Below are 14944 nucleotides of genomic sequence, written 5' to 3'. Positions count from 1 at the left end.
AAAAATGAATTTCTCATATACATATATATACACACACACATATATACATAACTCTTTGAAAATGATAAGTAAGAAGCTTCCTTAATTTAATTTAAAAGTAAAAACTGGGCTGCAGAGATGGTTCAGCATGCTTGTGGTGCAATCACAAGTACCTGAGTTCAAATCCTGCAGTGGCCCAGCATGATTGCATGAATGTCCGGAACCACAGTGCTGTGGAGAGCAGAGACGGGGTTGCTGAGGCTTGCTGACCTCCAGCCTAGCTAGCTTCACGTGTCCTGATTGACCCGTTCCAAGGACTAAGGCAGAGCATGACAGAGCAGAGCACCTGATGTTCCTCTGTCCTGTGCACGCACCTGTGCGCTCAGAACACACACACACATACACACACACACACACACACACACACACACACACGGAGGGGGCAGAGAGAGAGAGAGAGACTGTAGTCTGGGATGTGGCTCAGTTGGCAGGGTGCTTGCCTAGTGTGCACAAGGCCCTGGACTCTGTTCCCTGCACTGCATAGTGCTGTAGCAGTGCCTGTCTATAATGCAAGCACTCTGGAGATGGGGGAAGGATGGTCAGAACTTCAAGGCCAGCCTCAGTTATCCAGAGAGTCTGAGGCCAGCCTGGAATATGTGACACTCTATCTCTATCTCAAACAGAGGGAGGGAGGGAGAGAGGAGGGGGGGGGAGGGAGAGAAATACTATGCTAAAACAAAAACAACTCCTTTCATATCAGGAAGAAGAATGTCCCTATTGCTACTTCTGTTCAGATACAGCCGACAAGAAAAGACAACAGACACCAAGTCATGGATAAGTTGTACACTCTCTCAAGCCCTTGTAGTTTGAGGGTGAGGGACTGTCTCAGTAGGAACACCAAACATTCTAATAATGGTGCGGAAGATCAGGGCCTGACCTCAGTTTCACTGAGAACAGAGTGACTAACACTTGCTGGGATTTACAGCTCAGGGGAAGGTCTGAGGTTTGAATGCTGGAGACACAGGAAGTTAGCCTCTGATGGGCAGTTAGTAGAAAACCTAAGTTGGATAACTTCCATGGTCTGCCTTTCCCTCATTGAGAGCATATGAGTGTCCGGAATGCGGTCTACCACTCCCTCTGTGAGGTAATACCATTTGCCTCTTGGGGCTGCCGTCGACATGACTCCACCTGGCAACACCAGTGAGGCCGAGCTTGTTTGAGCCAAGATACAACATACTAGCCAGATGCCCTCATGAAAGGACAGTTTTCTCCCCTCCTCTGTGGTAGGCTGTTATCACATGAGGCTCTATGGAAGAAATATTAACAGCCTCAAAACTGTGTAGTTCACTTTGAGCTAAATCAAGGCTGTCATGATACATCTTGTCTTTGAAGATGAGAACAAGACAGGAGCTCTCATAAGGTATTTGCAAAAGTAAGTCTCTGTCTTAGTTAAGGTTACTATAACATCTACAAAAGCAAGATACCATAGACTCATGAATTAAATAACAAAGTGATTGCTCTCTCTTCTGGAGGCTTCTGATATGAGGGTGGCAGCATGGTCAGGCTCTGGGGGGGGGACACTTTTTGAGTTGTGGTTCTATCTTCTTGTGTCCTCCAGAAGTGAGGAAAGGAAAAGCTGAACAAGCTTCTAGTGTTTTTTTGTAAGGACACTGCGTTAGATTTGTTTCCCATGCTGTGATAAAATACCACGACAAAACTCAACTTAAGGGAGGAAGTGTTTCTTTAGCTCACAGTTCCAGGCTACCGTCCATCGTGGCATGGAAGCCGTGACAGCAGGAGCTTGAAGTGACTGGTCACGGAACACTCACAGCTGGAAGAGAGTGGTAATGTATGCATGTGTACCCAGCTCGTTTTCCCCTGTTACCCGGTCCAGGATCTAAGGAGTGATCCTGCCCACAGTGGGCAGGTCTTTCCACCTCCATTAATGTCATTAAGACGATTCCTAACATATTTTCAGAAGCTAACCTTAATCTAAATAGTCCCTCACAGGTGTGACTAAAGGCCCGCCTCCCAGGTGTCTAACCCCCACAACTCTACCCGTTTTTATTTGTCTGTTTGTTTTTAGAGACAGGGTTTCTCTGTGCAACAGCCCTGGCTGTCCTGGAACTCACTCTGTAGACCAGGCTGGCCTTGAACTCAGGCTGCTTGTACCTCCCAAGGCACAGGATTAAAGGCGTGTGCTATCACCACCCGGCCAAGCACATCACTTTTAACCCACAACCTTCTACCTCTTGGCCCCATAAGCTTATGACAGTTTTATACCTTAAAAATATAGTCATTGCAACTTAAAAGTTCCCATAGCCCAACTTTTTAAATATTCCCATAGTCATTAATCATTCCAAAACTTTAAAAGTCCAAAGTCTCTTAACTGTGAATGAACTCCTATAAAATAAAATTTAAAAAAAACCAAGTTATATACTTCCAACATACAATGGCACACAGTAAACATTCTTATTCCAAAATGGAAGACTCAGAACTTAAACAAAATAAAAAAACTCCAAAGCAAAACTGAAGTCGAACAGGCCAAACGGGAAAGCCTGTAGCTCTTTGCTCAACCTCCGCAGCTTGTGATGTTATCCGCTGGGTTCCAAGAGGCTCTGGCGGCCCTTACTCCTCCAGCCTTGCCGCCCACAGCACCCGCGGCTTCTGTCTCGGGTCTGGGTCCACTCTGCTTCACAGCAGTTCTCCTTGGGGTCTCCAGTATTCTGGGGTCTCCCCTGCCCCTTAGGCTTCATCAGGGGCCTCTCCTTGGGTCTGCAATTCTGCCACACAGTGCTTGGCCTCAGCTGGCTTCCGTGACCTCCCCCCCACTCCCAGTTTTGGATCTTCATGCCTTCAAAACCGACACCGCATGAGGACATGGCCAATTTCTGCTGCCAGTCTGAAGTCAGCCGAGTCCCCTCAGGTGGCTCCTGTCTGTGTTCTCCCCAGGGAAACACTTTCCTGTCATCCCAGCGCCAAGCACCAGGCTCCTCTGGAATCTCTTTAAGTTATAGACTTTTGTAAACTCTTTGGGTGTTGTGCCCTCCTTGTCTAAAACTTAAACCTTTCCCACACACCTTTCCTCCACCAAACAAATTAGTTCATCATCTTTAAATGTAACTTCATTTGAGTTCTTAGGACATGAGCAGAATGAAGGTAGATTCCGGGCCAAAACGTCACTCAAACAGGCCAGTAGCCAAGTTTATGACGGAGTCCTTGGTTACTGAAACCTCATGAGCCAGACCTCCACTGTCCACATTTCTCTATCCACTTGTCTTCCTAGATGCGTTATATAAGAACATCCCATCGGACCATTTACAGTATTCAGTGGTTTTCTATCCCAGAGTTCCAAACTTCCCTACATTCCTCCACAAACAGTCCCGAAGGCCTGAAAGCCACAGGGTCAGGTTCACCACACCAGCAACCCACTCTCACTACCAGTTTCTTCCTGTCTCAGCTTTTTTCCCTGTTTCTTGGATAAAAGACCCTGTCAAAACCAACTTACAGGAGAGAGTACTTATTTATCTCATGGTTACAGGTTACATTCCACCATGGCATGGGAGGGAGTAAGTCATGTGTGGCAGGAGCTTGAAGTGGCTGGTCACATTACATGTGCAGTCATAAGAGAGTCATGAATGTGTGTGTGCATGCTCAACTTGCTCTCTCCATTCATACAGTCCAGGATTCCATGCCTAGGGAATGGTCCCACCCATGGTGGACAGTCTTTCCACCTCAGCATAGTAAAGGCAGTCCTTTATAGACACCCTCAGAGACTAGCCATAGTTTAGATAATCCCTCACAGATATGCCCAGAGGTTTATCAAGTTAACAATACCAACCATCATAACTATTAATTCTATCATGGAAGGTTTATTCTCATGACCAAATTTACCCTAAAAAGTCCTCATCTCCAAATGCCATACACTGTGGGCTCATTTCAACATATGATCTTGTAGGTGGGTGCAACCATTAAGGCCATGCTGTACTACAAAGCTGAATCCTAACTGAGTAAGGATTTCTAAGATCATGTTTCATGACTTTTTCTCCACAATCATGCACTGCCAAGAGCTTTGGAACTGAACAAAGACATCCTTAGGTCTATTTTCCAGGGGGTGTGTGTGTGTGTGTGTGTGTGTGTGTGTGTGTGTGTGTGTGTGTACAAGCACATGTATAATGCCAGTGATGTTTCCACTCATTTCTGTCCCTTCTCTATCTGCTGTCAGCCAGAATGTGTAAATGGGAAGACTGGTGGGGTTAATTTTTCTCTTAGAAAAAATAATTAACATTGACTGTAGGGCAAATCCACGTGTGTTTTATGAAAGCACAATTGGTTCCTCTGTCCAGCGTGGCAGTAGGGTGGTGAGGGCGTAGTGGAGATGCTCCAGTGAACCTTATCATTACAGTCACTGTTCCTGATTGCTTTACTTAAATTAGATGTCTGGTAGCCAATCTCAATTCAGAGATCAGGCTGGTTGGGAACTTAATATGTCGATAAGAAAATAAATTGAATATCTTGTTCACAAAAGCACGGTGGTCCCACATCAGATAGAGCCAAAATTTGCTGGTAACTGAACTCTCTTTGGAATTCAGCCATTTTCTAGGGACAGAATTTTAATCTAAATATCCATGCTTATCAGTTGCTGTCCTTAATTTGGAGGCTAGCCCCTAAATTGGAATGATAATTTAGTTCAAAACTGGACAGGATTTAGGGAGTTCTTAGGACCTCAGGTTCTTAAGGGAGCTTCCAGGGAGCCAGCCCACAGAGGTGAAGCCCTGTTTCCCCTGGTTTAGCACATAGATTACACACGTCACCTCATATAGCAACCGTTCCAATGAGAATGCTGTAAAACTTCAACCAGATAATGAGACCAAAAGAGGGTGAAAAGCAGCAGCAGTGACTAACTCCCTCCCAACCCTTCTTAACATGGCCCTGGTCTCTCAGAGGTAATCCAGGGAAAAACATCTTTATTTTATAAAGGAGAAATCCACAGAGTCTATTTAATGAGCAGAGGGATTTATTAGGGGGTAACTCACTACAGCATGGGAGGTTTATCGTAGGGTCCAGGAAAGCCGAGCTACGTCCCACACTGATCTTCTGCCTGGTCCAAACTCTGCCTGGTCAGTCTCGGCATCCAAACCACAAGGGAGCCAAGAGAGTGCCACGTACATGCATCCCAGGTCTTAGGAGTCCCAAGCGGCCACGACCCAGGGGCATGTACTTCAAGGTCACAGGCACATAGCAGTCACCTGCTGCCTCTCTAGGGGCGGTGCTTCAGGGCCATAGCTAGAACAGCCACCCACTACAGTTTTACTCTGATTAATGATATAATTAATGTTCATTGTAACAAGGTTTTTATTTTGGTTCGTGTGTATGTGTGGTGCATGTATGAAAATGTGTGGGTGCACAAATGTGTCCTTGTGCGAACGGAGGCTAGAGTTCACATTAGGTATCTTTTTTTTTTAATGTTCTCTACCTTGTTTTTTGAGATAGGGTCTCTAAATGAATGTGGAGCTCACAATTTTGCAAGACTAGTTGGCCAGGGAGCCTAGAGATCCCCAGCTCCAGGATCACAGATGTGAGCTGCCACCCGAGTCTTTAGACAGGTGCTTGGGATCTGAACTCAGATCCTCAAGTCAGTGAGCACCTTCCTGACTGAGCCACGTCTCTGGCCCCAGTGTAAGGAAGGTTTTAAAGCTCTGAAAATGTGAGTCTTTGTCTTAAATTTCCACTTTCTTCTGCTTCAATTACTGTGCTTCACTCAACAAACGCAGGGGATTCCTTTTCCTTTGTCCTCAGCTCCATTATATACACTTATAATTAGGGTGTGTGTGTGTGTGTGCCTGTGTGTGTGTGTGTGCCTATGTGTGTGTGCCTGTGTGTGTGTGCCTGTGTGTGTGCCTATGTGTGCCTGTGTGTGTGTGCCTGTGTGTGTCTGTGCCTCTATGTATGTCTGTGTGTGCCTGTGTGTGCCTGTGTGTGTGTGCCTGTGTGTGTGTGTCTGTGTGTGCCTGTGTGTGTGTGCCTGTGTGTGTGTGCCTGTGTGTGTGTGCCTATGTGTGCATGTGTGTGTGTGCATGTGTGTGTTTGCCTGTGTGTTTCTTCTTTTCTCTTTTTTTCCTTGAAGTATGAAAACTCAAACTCAATAAACAGTGTTGCATTAAGCCTTAGAATGTTGGAAGACCTAGGCAAAAATAACCTCAGACTGATGAGTTGTAGAAGAAAATAACTTGTTAGGAAATGAGAAGCATTCCTGTGCACTTCCTCCCAGGCCCCTGTGCTTCGGGTGGGATCTCCACAGCTTGATTGGTTTGGGTCACTAACCATACGCTCAGCACTGCCCTATTAATTGTAAATCCACCCATTCAAGGACAACTTTTTATTACACTGTGTTTGTAACTTAGAGTCTTTCTGGGAGTATCTGTTATTTGTCTTAACAAATCACCTATTGTGATGCTCATGGGCCCCATGCCTTGTGACTTAGATTCTTTTTCTTCCCATTTTTTGCATGGTTCATGCTCAGGCCCATCCCCTGCTCTTTAGCACAGGCTGTATGCACTTATTCCCTTCTTCAACAACTGAGATATTTGCTCCATAGTCTGATCAGAGCTTTCTCATTTCTCCCTGCCCATGCATGAGTGTTTTTATTTCTGTTAAACATCTGACCATTAATTTCCTTACCGCTATTCTTTAGTCATAACTGTCCCATCGCTCAGAGGCTGGCTCCACATCACTGCTGATGTAACTCCAAATAAAAGGACCATAGACTAGAGCCTTGCTCAGAAATACAGAAGCAACAGAAATCTACCCAGATACTTTCTGTTCTGTTCTATCCTGTTGTTTTGTTGAGACGGGATTTCAATACGCAGCCAAGTCCTGGGTCTGTGGGCATGTGCCACAGCACCTGGCTTAGAATGCTTTATTGAATTGTTCAAACCAAGTGTTCAGCCACTAGAGATTCAGCAGCTTTGGGAGCAGGCCATCTCCTTTTCAAATCCTGGTAACTTGGCCAGGAGATAATTGCCCATGTAAGCAGAGGGACTGGGAGCTAGATGGGAGAGACTGTTGCTTAGAACCAAGGCCAGGTTTTGCAGGCCACTGAGAGGATGGCTGAGGCCTTGGAAAGCAACAGAAGCAGCATTGGCTTTGTTAATCCCAAAGGTGAGAGGAGAAAGACCACCAACCCAAATCATTATGGCCAAATTAATTAAAGCAAGCTTTTTTTTTAAATTCTTCTATATGGTCTGCTTCCCCCTAAGGTGGGATTCGAGAGGTCAGCATTGGATGTGAGGAAGACAAGGCTTTTATAGATCAGGGGTAGGGGTTTTCCCAATGGAGGATTTGATGGGCAGAATAGGCAGGGTTACAGGTCCGGAACATAAGCATAACAAATCAGTTCCTCCTGAAACAAAGACGTGGTTGCAAGGTGGGCATAGTGAGGTGGTCATAACTACAGATAGTCATGTCAAGATGGTCCTAGGTGGTCATAACCTTTTGAAACAAAGGTAGGGTTGCAAGATGGTTACAAACAACTTCTTGAAACAAAGACATGATTGCCATTTCTGGAAGAGGCAGTGCAGAACCATTTGTAGTTAAGGTTACAGGTGGGACATAGCCTAATCCTTGAGGAACACAGGTTTAATGATAAACAGGAGTGAACCTAGTTTGTCTTTACTGATAGCTTTTAAGCCTAAGATGGAGGCAGTCTAGTTCTTCAGCTTCGGATTCAAGCCTGGATTCACATTTAAGCTCAATCACACATCAGACATTACCTTGTATTTCCCATTCTCTCCTATTTGAAACAGAAATGATGCACACTTCACAAGGCTATTTATTATTAAGGTTAGATGAGATAGCATGTAGAAGGCTATTGTGGTTCCCGGCTCATAGCTGCTCAATGACTAAGAACTATCATTAGTAACAAACTGTAGAATGATCCCCCAAAGTTTAGTCTTGACTAGTAACTACCATTAACTCTGTTGGAGTAGCTCGTTTCCATCAGTGGTCAGCAGCTAAGTGACAAATCGTAAGCCATGAACTGTTTCTAGATAGGCAAACAGTTTCTTATGCTGAAATTCAAGTACAAATTTATTAAATATTTGGCAGTTGATGTGACTTCTGAGGAGAAATCTTTAATAGAGTGAAAACTGTTTTCTTAGCCACGGCCACAGTGAGACTCACCCTGTCCTTGCACAGGGCACAGACGAGAGAACAGAATTCCAAGGAGAGATTCAATTGTTTTGATAACATCAAACAAATTGTTTTGAACACTGCAAGCAGTGAGATAATGGAAATTGGCTCATACTGAAAAGCACACATGCCACAAGAAAAACACAAAACGTAACACAGTGTGATATTGGGATAAAATATTTGGCGGCAATGATCATTTTAATATTTTGTGTTAGCACTATCTCATATCCACCACACATGTGCATACACACACACACACACACACACACACACACACACACACACACACGACACACACACACACACACCCGGGCCCTTGTGAAGTATCAGGTAAAGTGATGTTTTGGTCTTTGATTCTGTGAACACGTTAGACAAGTCTCTCACGGCCATGTAATTAAGGCTGACATTGTGACTGGAAGCCTCTTTGGGCACAGGGTCAACTGGGAGGAGTGGGCAGACTGTTAAAGTTTGGAGGGAGAAAGGCTGGATGGCATCTCTACACTCACAGCCAGCTCCTCACGAGGAAGCATTCTTAGGCGTCTTGGGTACAGAAAGTGTTGAAGACTCAACTCGTGTGGCTGGAGAGGAGGCTCGGTAGCTCAGAGCACAGGCTGCAGTTCCGTAGACTTGGGCTCTGTGCACCTCACAAGTGTCTGGAATGCCAGTCTCGGGGGATCTGACATCCTCTTCTAGGCACTAGGCATACTTGTGATACACAGGCATGCATGCAGACAAAACACCCATATACATTAAAAATAAATATTTTTAAAGGATCAACACACCATTTCTCCTCCTGAATTGTAAAGCTTTGCACCACACAGCCCTGGTCTAGGGCTGAACAAAGTGTGTCTGTCACCTGCTCACAGAAGGTATCTGGGTCTTCTCCAAATCGGAATAAATCTTGGTGCAAGTAAGAAAAGTTCACAACTGAAGAGACCATTTGATCCTGACTATCCTCAAGCAGCAAAGGGCACCACATTCTCTGCAGCTGCCTTTATCAGGGTCTTTTCCATTCATTGTATTGGACAAAACCAACCTCTAGTCCCGAGACAGGAGTAGGCGCCTTCAGTCAAGACTGCCTTGGAGCTGGGTTTCTGGATGTGAGGGAGGCAGAAAAGGGAGAGGGCTGTGCTAAACTCTGGGGAGCCTCAGGACTGTCTCCCAGGCGCTGGCACAGGCTCTAAGACAAACTCTTGGCCATCCCTACCAGACCTAACCTGGGTGCTTCTTGACAGCTTGAAGTAGACTCTGGAGAGGGGAGGAAGGGTTTTGTCTGGATTTCACAGTCACAGTGTGGTGACAGGCCTTGCTCCTCCAGCGCCGACTTCACTTTTGGAGCAGGTGTTAAGTGTGAATAACTCTTGGTGAAGATGGTCCGGTGTGGTCTTGAATAGAGCCGAGGCACCATGTGGGACTGGGGACATACTAATGGGTAAAGTGCTTACTGTGCAAACGTGAAATCTGAGTCAGGACCCTGAGCACCCATGTGAAAATCCAGGTGTGGATTACAGGGTGCCTGTAACCTCAGTGCTGGGGGTGAAGACGGAGGAACCTGAGGCTTGCTGATGAGCCAGTCTAGCCGAATCTACCCGCTCCAGATTCAGTGAAAGACCCTGTGTCAAAAGGGACAGACAGACGTCTGATGCAGACCTTTGGCCTTCACATGCAGTCACAGGCACACACCTACACACAGGTACACACACACTCTCCAGCTTTGTACACTCATACACATACAAAGAAAGCCTTTCGGGTGTGTCTGGAGTTCCTTTAGATGGAGCCTAGAGACCATCCTCACCCATTTTCTTCTTCTGCCCTGGTAACTGGCATGCATAATCACGGTTTTCTTTCTCTTCTCTCCTGGAGCCCATCAAGAACTGACTCTCATCACTCAGGGTGAGGCCTAGCAATCTCTTAGAATGATAGCAACATAGGTTGACGGAACCTTAAAGCTGAGAAAGATAAGGGCAAGCAAGTAACACAGGAATTAAGCCCCAAGGTAGAACCTCGTATTTGATCATAATTATTTAGCTGAAATGTATGTGAATACATGCACCATCTAGATACAATCAATTTTATACGTTAAAATAATTGCTTATCAAATAAATCAATTTAATAATATTCCCACTCTGTCCAATACCATTAGTCACATTAAGTGACAAAATATACATGTTTGAATGACAGTATTTGCAGGTCAAAGTTACCTTAGCCGATTTACACAGAACAAAAACTAAAACGTTGGATTCGCTTGAAGCTGAGCTAGATCTGGCAGGGCTTTTCCCAAACCCTCTGGTCTGAGTTGATTCTTTACTGAACTGGAGCTTCAAAGAGCCGCTAGTATCAGCCTATAGGCTTCAGGCTTGTGTGTGTGTGTGTGTGTGTGTGTGTGTGTGTGTGTGTGTGTGTGTCGGGGGGGGGGGTGCGGGAGTGTGTGCATGCAGGGGCCAGAGGAGGCCCTTGGGTGCTGTCTGTAACTCCTCTGGACCTTATTCTCTTGAGACAGAGTCTCTCATGGAACCTGAAGTTCCCCCTTTGGATTGGCTGGCTTGTGGACTCCCAGGAATCACCTATTTCTGTATCCTCCCCAATTCTTAAGGCAGGATTCAGCCTCAGCATCTTCATCTATAATGTGAATGAGCCAAAAGAGTTATCACTGAGGTCCCTCGGGGCATGAATTTTGCATTGACAATCCGCTGTAGAACAGGATGAAATAATGGTTCTTTTGTCATTCTCTTGGGGCTGTTTCTGTCGCTGGGAATCACGCAGACAGATGCAGGCATCACATGGACAGCGAGGTCTAACTGAATAATGGCTATGTTCGGAGGCCCCTGCTTCTCTAAAGAGTAAGAAAATGGTCTTTCAGGTTTTGTTTTGAGAAACAAGCTTGTCGATGGTTGTGCATGGGAGGACAGAAAAGTGCAAGACGGGATGCATTCTCAAATCTGTAAGTACTCCGGTACACTTTTGCTCTGCCTGCTCGCTGTGCCGAGTACTTGGTCGGGCGGAGTCTGCGGGGTAGAGCTGCGGGGTGTGGTGCTTGGAGCCAAAGCAGGTTTGACTGCTAAGCCGGCACCAGAGCCGGGAGCCTTGGCGGGGAGGGCCGGAGTCGGGCTGCAGGAGGTCACCTGCGGAGCCGGCGCCACGCTGCAGCACACGGCTAGCCGCGCCTGCTCCCACGCGGACAGATATCAGGTGATGTCGCAGCCCAGGTGGCTCCGGGGAGGTGAGGCAGGAGAAACCAGCGGCTAGCTCACTTAGCTTTCGCACTTGGTGGTCTAGATCTCGCTGGAGAGGAGGTGCCGCGTGGATGGCGTGCCAGGGACCAGGGCTAGGGGTGGCCCAGCCCTCTGGATCCCTCTGGCTGTGCCTGGGACCCAGAGCTGGGTGGAGCAACCCCTGGCGGTGCCAACGCTTCCCCTAGCTCCACCTGCAGGGTACCACCGGCCGCGCGCGGGCCGCGAACCCTCGAGCCGTGAAGGCGGGCGGGCGGGCTGCAGGAGGAGGAGGAGCCGGGAGCACGGCCGAAGGACGCTGGCCCTCCGGGAGCGGCCCCTAACTTGACCCAGCTGGCGTTTGCGAGACGGCAGAGACGCTGTCGCTGCAGCCCGGCCACGCTGCGCCCTTTGAGGCTGCGGCTCCCGCCCTGAGGCCAGCGCCCTCCCGGAGCTGCGCCCTCCCGGAGCTGCGCCCTCCCGGAGCTGCGCCCTCCCTGGGCAGCACCTGCCCCGGGAGCCCGGGCTGCTGCGGGCAGGAGCATGAAGCCCGCCGCCGAGCACCCACGCCGAGGCAGTGCAGACCCGCGATGGCTGCGCAGCTGCCCTACCGCCGCTGTGTAGGGTGAGTGAACATCTGGGAGGGGGGTGCCCTGCTCCGCTGCGGTGACCTTTTGACTTTCCAATCCAGGAGAGCTGGAGTTGCAGGAGTTAATCCTATCTAACACTTCACAGCCAGCTGTCCTGGACACAGCCTCACATCCCTGGTCCCCCTCTCTGGAACCGTTAGCTCCGCCCTCCCGATCTTGTTCCGAGCCCTCACATTAAAGTGTTTGATGGTGAGAGGCAGGTCCCCTTCCCACCTGAAGAGTGAGTGAAGGCTTTCAGGTAAAGGGCACTCCATACGCACGCACGCCAACCTGTCAGGTTTGTGCTGAGTGGCACATGATGAGCCGAGCGATTATTGGTGGCTGTACTCTTGGAAGCCGTGGGAGGCTGCATCTTGAGGGGAAATGATGCAAATGAGAAAGAAGTGAAAGAATAACGGGTGGGGTCCTCGGCCGCTAGAGAAGGCTCTGAGAAGCAGGTAGTTTCTCTGTCTCCGGCCCGACCCCTCCCATCCTTTACTGGAGGTCACAGAACATTGTAAACCAGTGAACAGCCACATAAACTGCTGCCTGTGTGTATATCAGATGGAGATTCTTAGGTGAAATTTCAGGGGGCTAAAGAGTCTACTTCTATTATGGCAAATCACAAGTCAACGTCAGCAGGTGGGTAATCTGTTTTCCCTTCGAACGGGGTTGTTTGTAGCCTCTGATACAGCTATCGTGTATATATAGATGGGAAATAATGCTGCTTAGGCAGAATGGTTGGGGGCGGGGGGAATAGTAACTTCAGATTTTACCTTTTCTTTCTTTCTTAGTAACTTCAGGAGCGTAATCAGCTAACAGAAGGGTACTTTAATCTCATGTCTACCCTCCAGTCAGTTTCAATATACTGTCCACACCCCACTTCTGACAGAAGCCAGGTTTTGATTGGCCACTTCAGCGCCAGGAAGCTCCCTGTATTTGGAGGTAACATCCTGTTTCTGTCCTCAAGGCTGTGTTTACACAGTGTCTCCTTAGTCCTGCCCTAGCCGCCAACCTCCCAACTTCTGAGATTACAGGCAAGAATTTTTTTTGTTACAAAGGAAATCTAAAATTTTCATCTGTAGTCCATCTCGCTCACCCCCAAAAAAGAAAAGAAAGAAAAAAGGCAAGAAAAAAAGAGAGAAAGAAAGGAGAAAGCAATAATGAAATGAAAGGTTTGAAGTGTCAGAGCTAGTTTTCATTTGTTACGCTGGCTGCTGAGAGGACGAAATGGTTAATCCACAGAGTACATACAGGTGCTCAGAAGACGCGGCATACTTTTCTTTGAGTAACCAAAACTGAGTTAAACACATCAGTCTATTTTGAACAGCCAGAATATGACTTTCTACCATTAAGGAAACGCTCCTGCTTGACTGAAACCATCACAGAATCCTTTGTTTGCCAAGCAGACTTCATTCATCTTTAAATGGGGCAGCTTAGTGCTTCTTGAGAGGAACTCTTTCTCTTTTGGCTTATGTTACTTTAAACCTCTAGTTTCCACTTTAATAGATATATTTCAGCTTTGATTCTGACATCCATTGTGTCAATTCTTCACATCTGAAGAATTTATTTGACATTCATGTCACTGAGAATGCCCAGCACAGGCCCCTTTGGGCTGAAGGCTGCACAGTTAGGAGCCTGAGGGATGGTAGAAATGCTGCACAGATAGAAGCCTGTGGCATGGTTACAGGTCAGTAAAATGAGGTTACTGCCCTCCACGTTCAGGGTGACTGCTGAACTTCAAAGCACTGAAAAAGCCAAGCATGATAGTGGAAATCTAGTTGATCCCAGTAGATATTAGTGAACCAGATGAATTTGTTCTAAATTCTAAATGTGTTCTAAACAAATGTTCTAGTTTGTTCGTCTTTTCTGTAGGATTTCATGAAAGGGAAGTCTAATCAAGTGCCTTGCTTAAAACAGACTCTGGGTTTTACTCCTGACGAAACCAGTCAGCCTCCAACTCCTAGAAATACAGACCACTGCCCCTGCCCAAGTGTTGCCTGACCACATCCTTAATTTTACTAGAGATTTATGTCAAACTGGTCGATAGGGCTTGGGAATTCTAATTCATTTTCTTCTGTATTTTAGTATTATAAATAAACATTGGGACACAGTTGTGTGACTGTAGCTTCTTGAGACCTTTCCATAGGTTTTTGGGAGATTCCTAGGACATTCCTATGCTCATAACTCCAGGTTCTCTTGGGTGCTAGAGTCTGAGTGTTCTGAATGGGAAGGCATGGGTGTGTAAACTTCAACTTGCCCCTCAGTTCCCTTTCATCTTTCTGTCCTTTCCAGCTTGACGCTCATAAGGCAGGAACAGTCGCTTTCCGTCTCTAATTAATTAACACACCATCTGCCTTTGGATTCTAGGATTCTGTTAACTCGTGCCTGTGTTCCATAGCAAATACACAATGAACAATATGCACCAAATTGGGGGTATCATAATGCTGATAAGGTCAAAGTTTCGACAATAGTACATAACTCTAGATAGCATGTGGTATGGAAACACTGTATTTTAAGAATTATTTTGTAGCATGAATCTTAGAAGGTCTTATTAATAAAAACAAACCTGAGGCCAGTTATTGGGGTGAATGCTGGAAGATCAGAGAACCAGAACAAGCCACAGCCACCTCACCTTGCCAGTTCCTCAGCTGATCCTGTTTCCTCAGACTGGAAGCCTCTGAGTCCTCATCCAGAATGAATCTCAGCTGAACTGCTGCTTGAAAGCCTGAAAGCTTAACCAGCCAAATGCTTAACCAGCCAAATGCTTCTAGTTTCTGGTCTCCATGCCTTATATATCTTTCTGTTTTTGCCATCACTCCCTGGGATTAAAGGCTCACTTCTTGGGATTAAAGGCGTGTGTCACCATGCCTGGCTGTTTCCAATGTGGCCTTGAACTCACAGAGATCCAGAAGGATTTCTACCTCTGGAGTGCTA

General features: G+C 46.8%; 1 protein-coding gene across 7 annotated transcripts in view; it reads left to right on the top strand.

Moving 5' to 3' along the window:
- C13H2orf88 (chromosome 13 C2orf88 homolog) overlaps positions 1 to 14944 on the top strand; it is a 42996-nt gene that overhangs the window by 13195 nt on the left and 14857 nt on the right. For 2 of the 7 annotated variants that reach the window (XM_059278498.1, XM_059278500.1), the window contains exon 1: positions 1132 to 1399. The exons of 3 other annotated variants lie outside the window; for them this stretch is intronic. The gene's annotated coding sequence lies outside the window, so the exon portion shown is untranslated. Of the gene's footprint in view, positions 1 to 1131; positions 1412 to 14944 lie in introns of those variants that run through there. 2 more of the 7 variants (XM_059278496.1, XM_059278495.1) reach the window with 2 other exon arrangements.

Source organism: Peromyscus eremicus, chromosome 13 (genome assembly GCF_949786415.1).
Source record: "Peromyscus eremicus chromosome 13, PerEre_H2_v1, whole genome shotgun sequence".
NCBI lineage: Eukaryota > Metazoa > Chordata > Mammalia > Rodentia > Cricetidae > Peromyscus > Peromyscus eremicus.
Note: the sequence above shows the minus strand (reverse complement) of the source record. Positions and strands in the feature narration are given on the sequence as shown.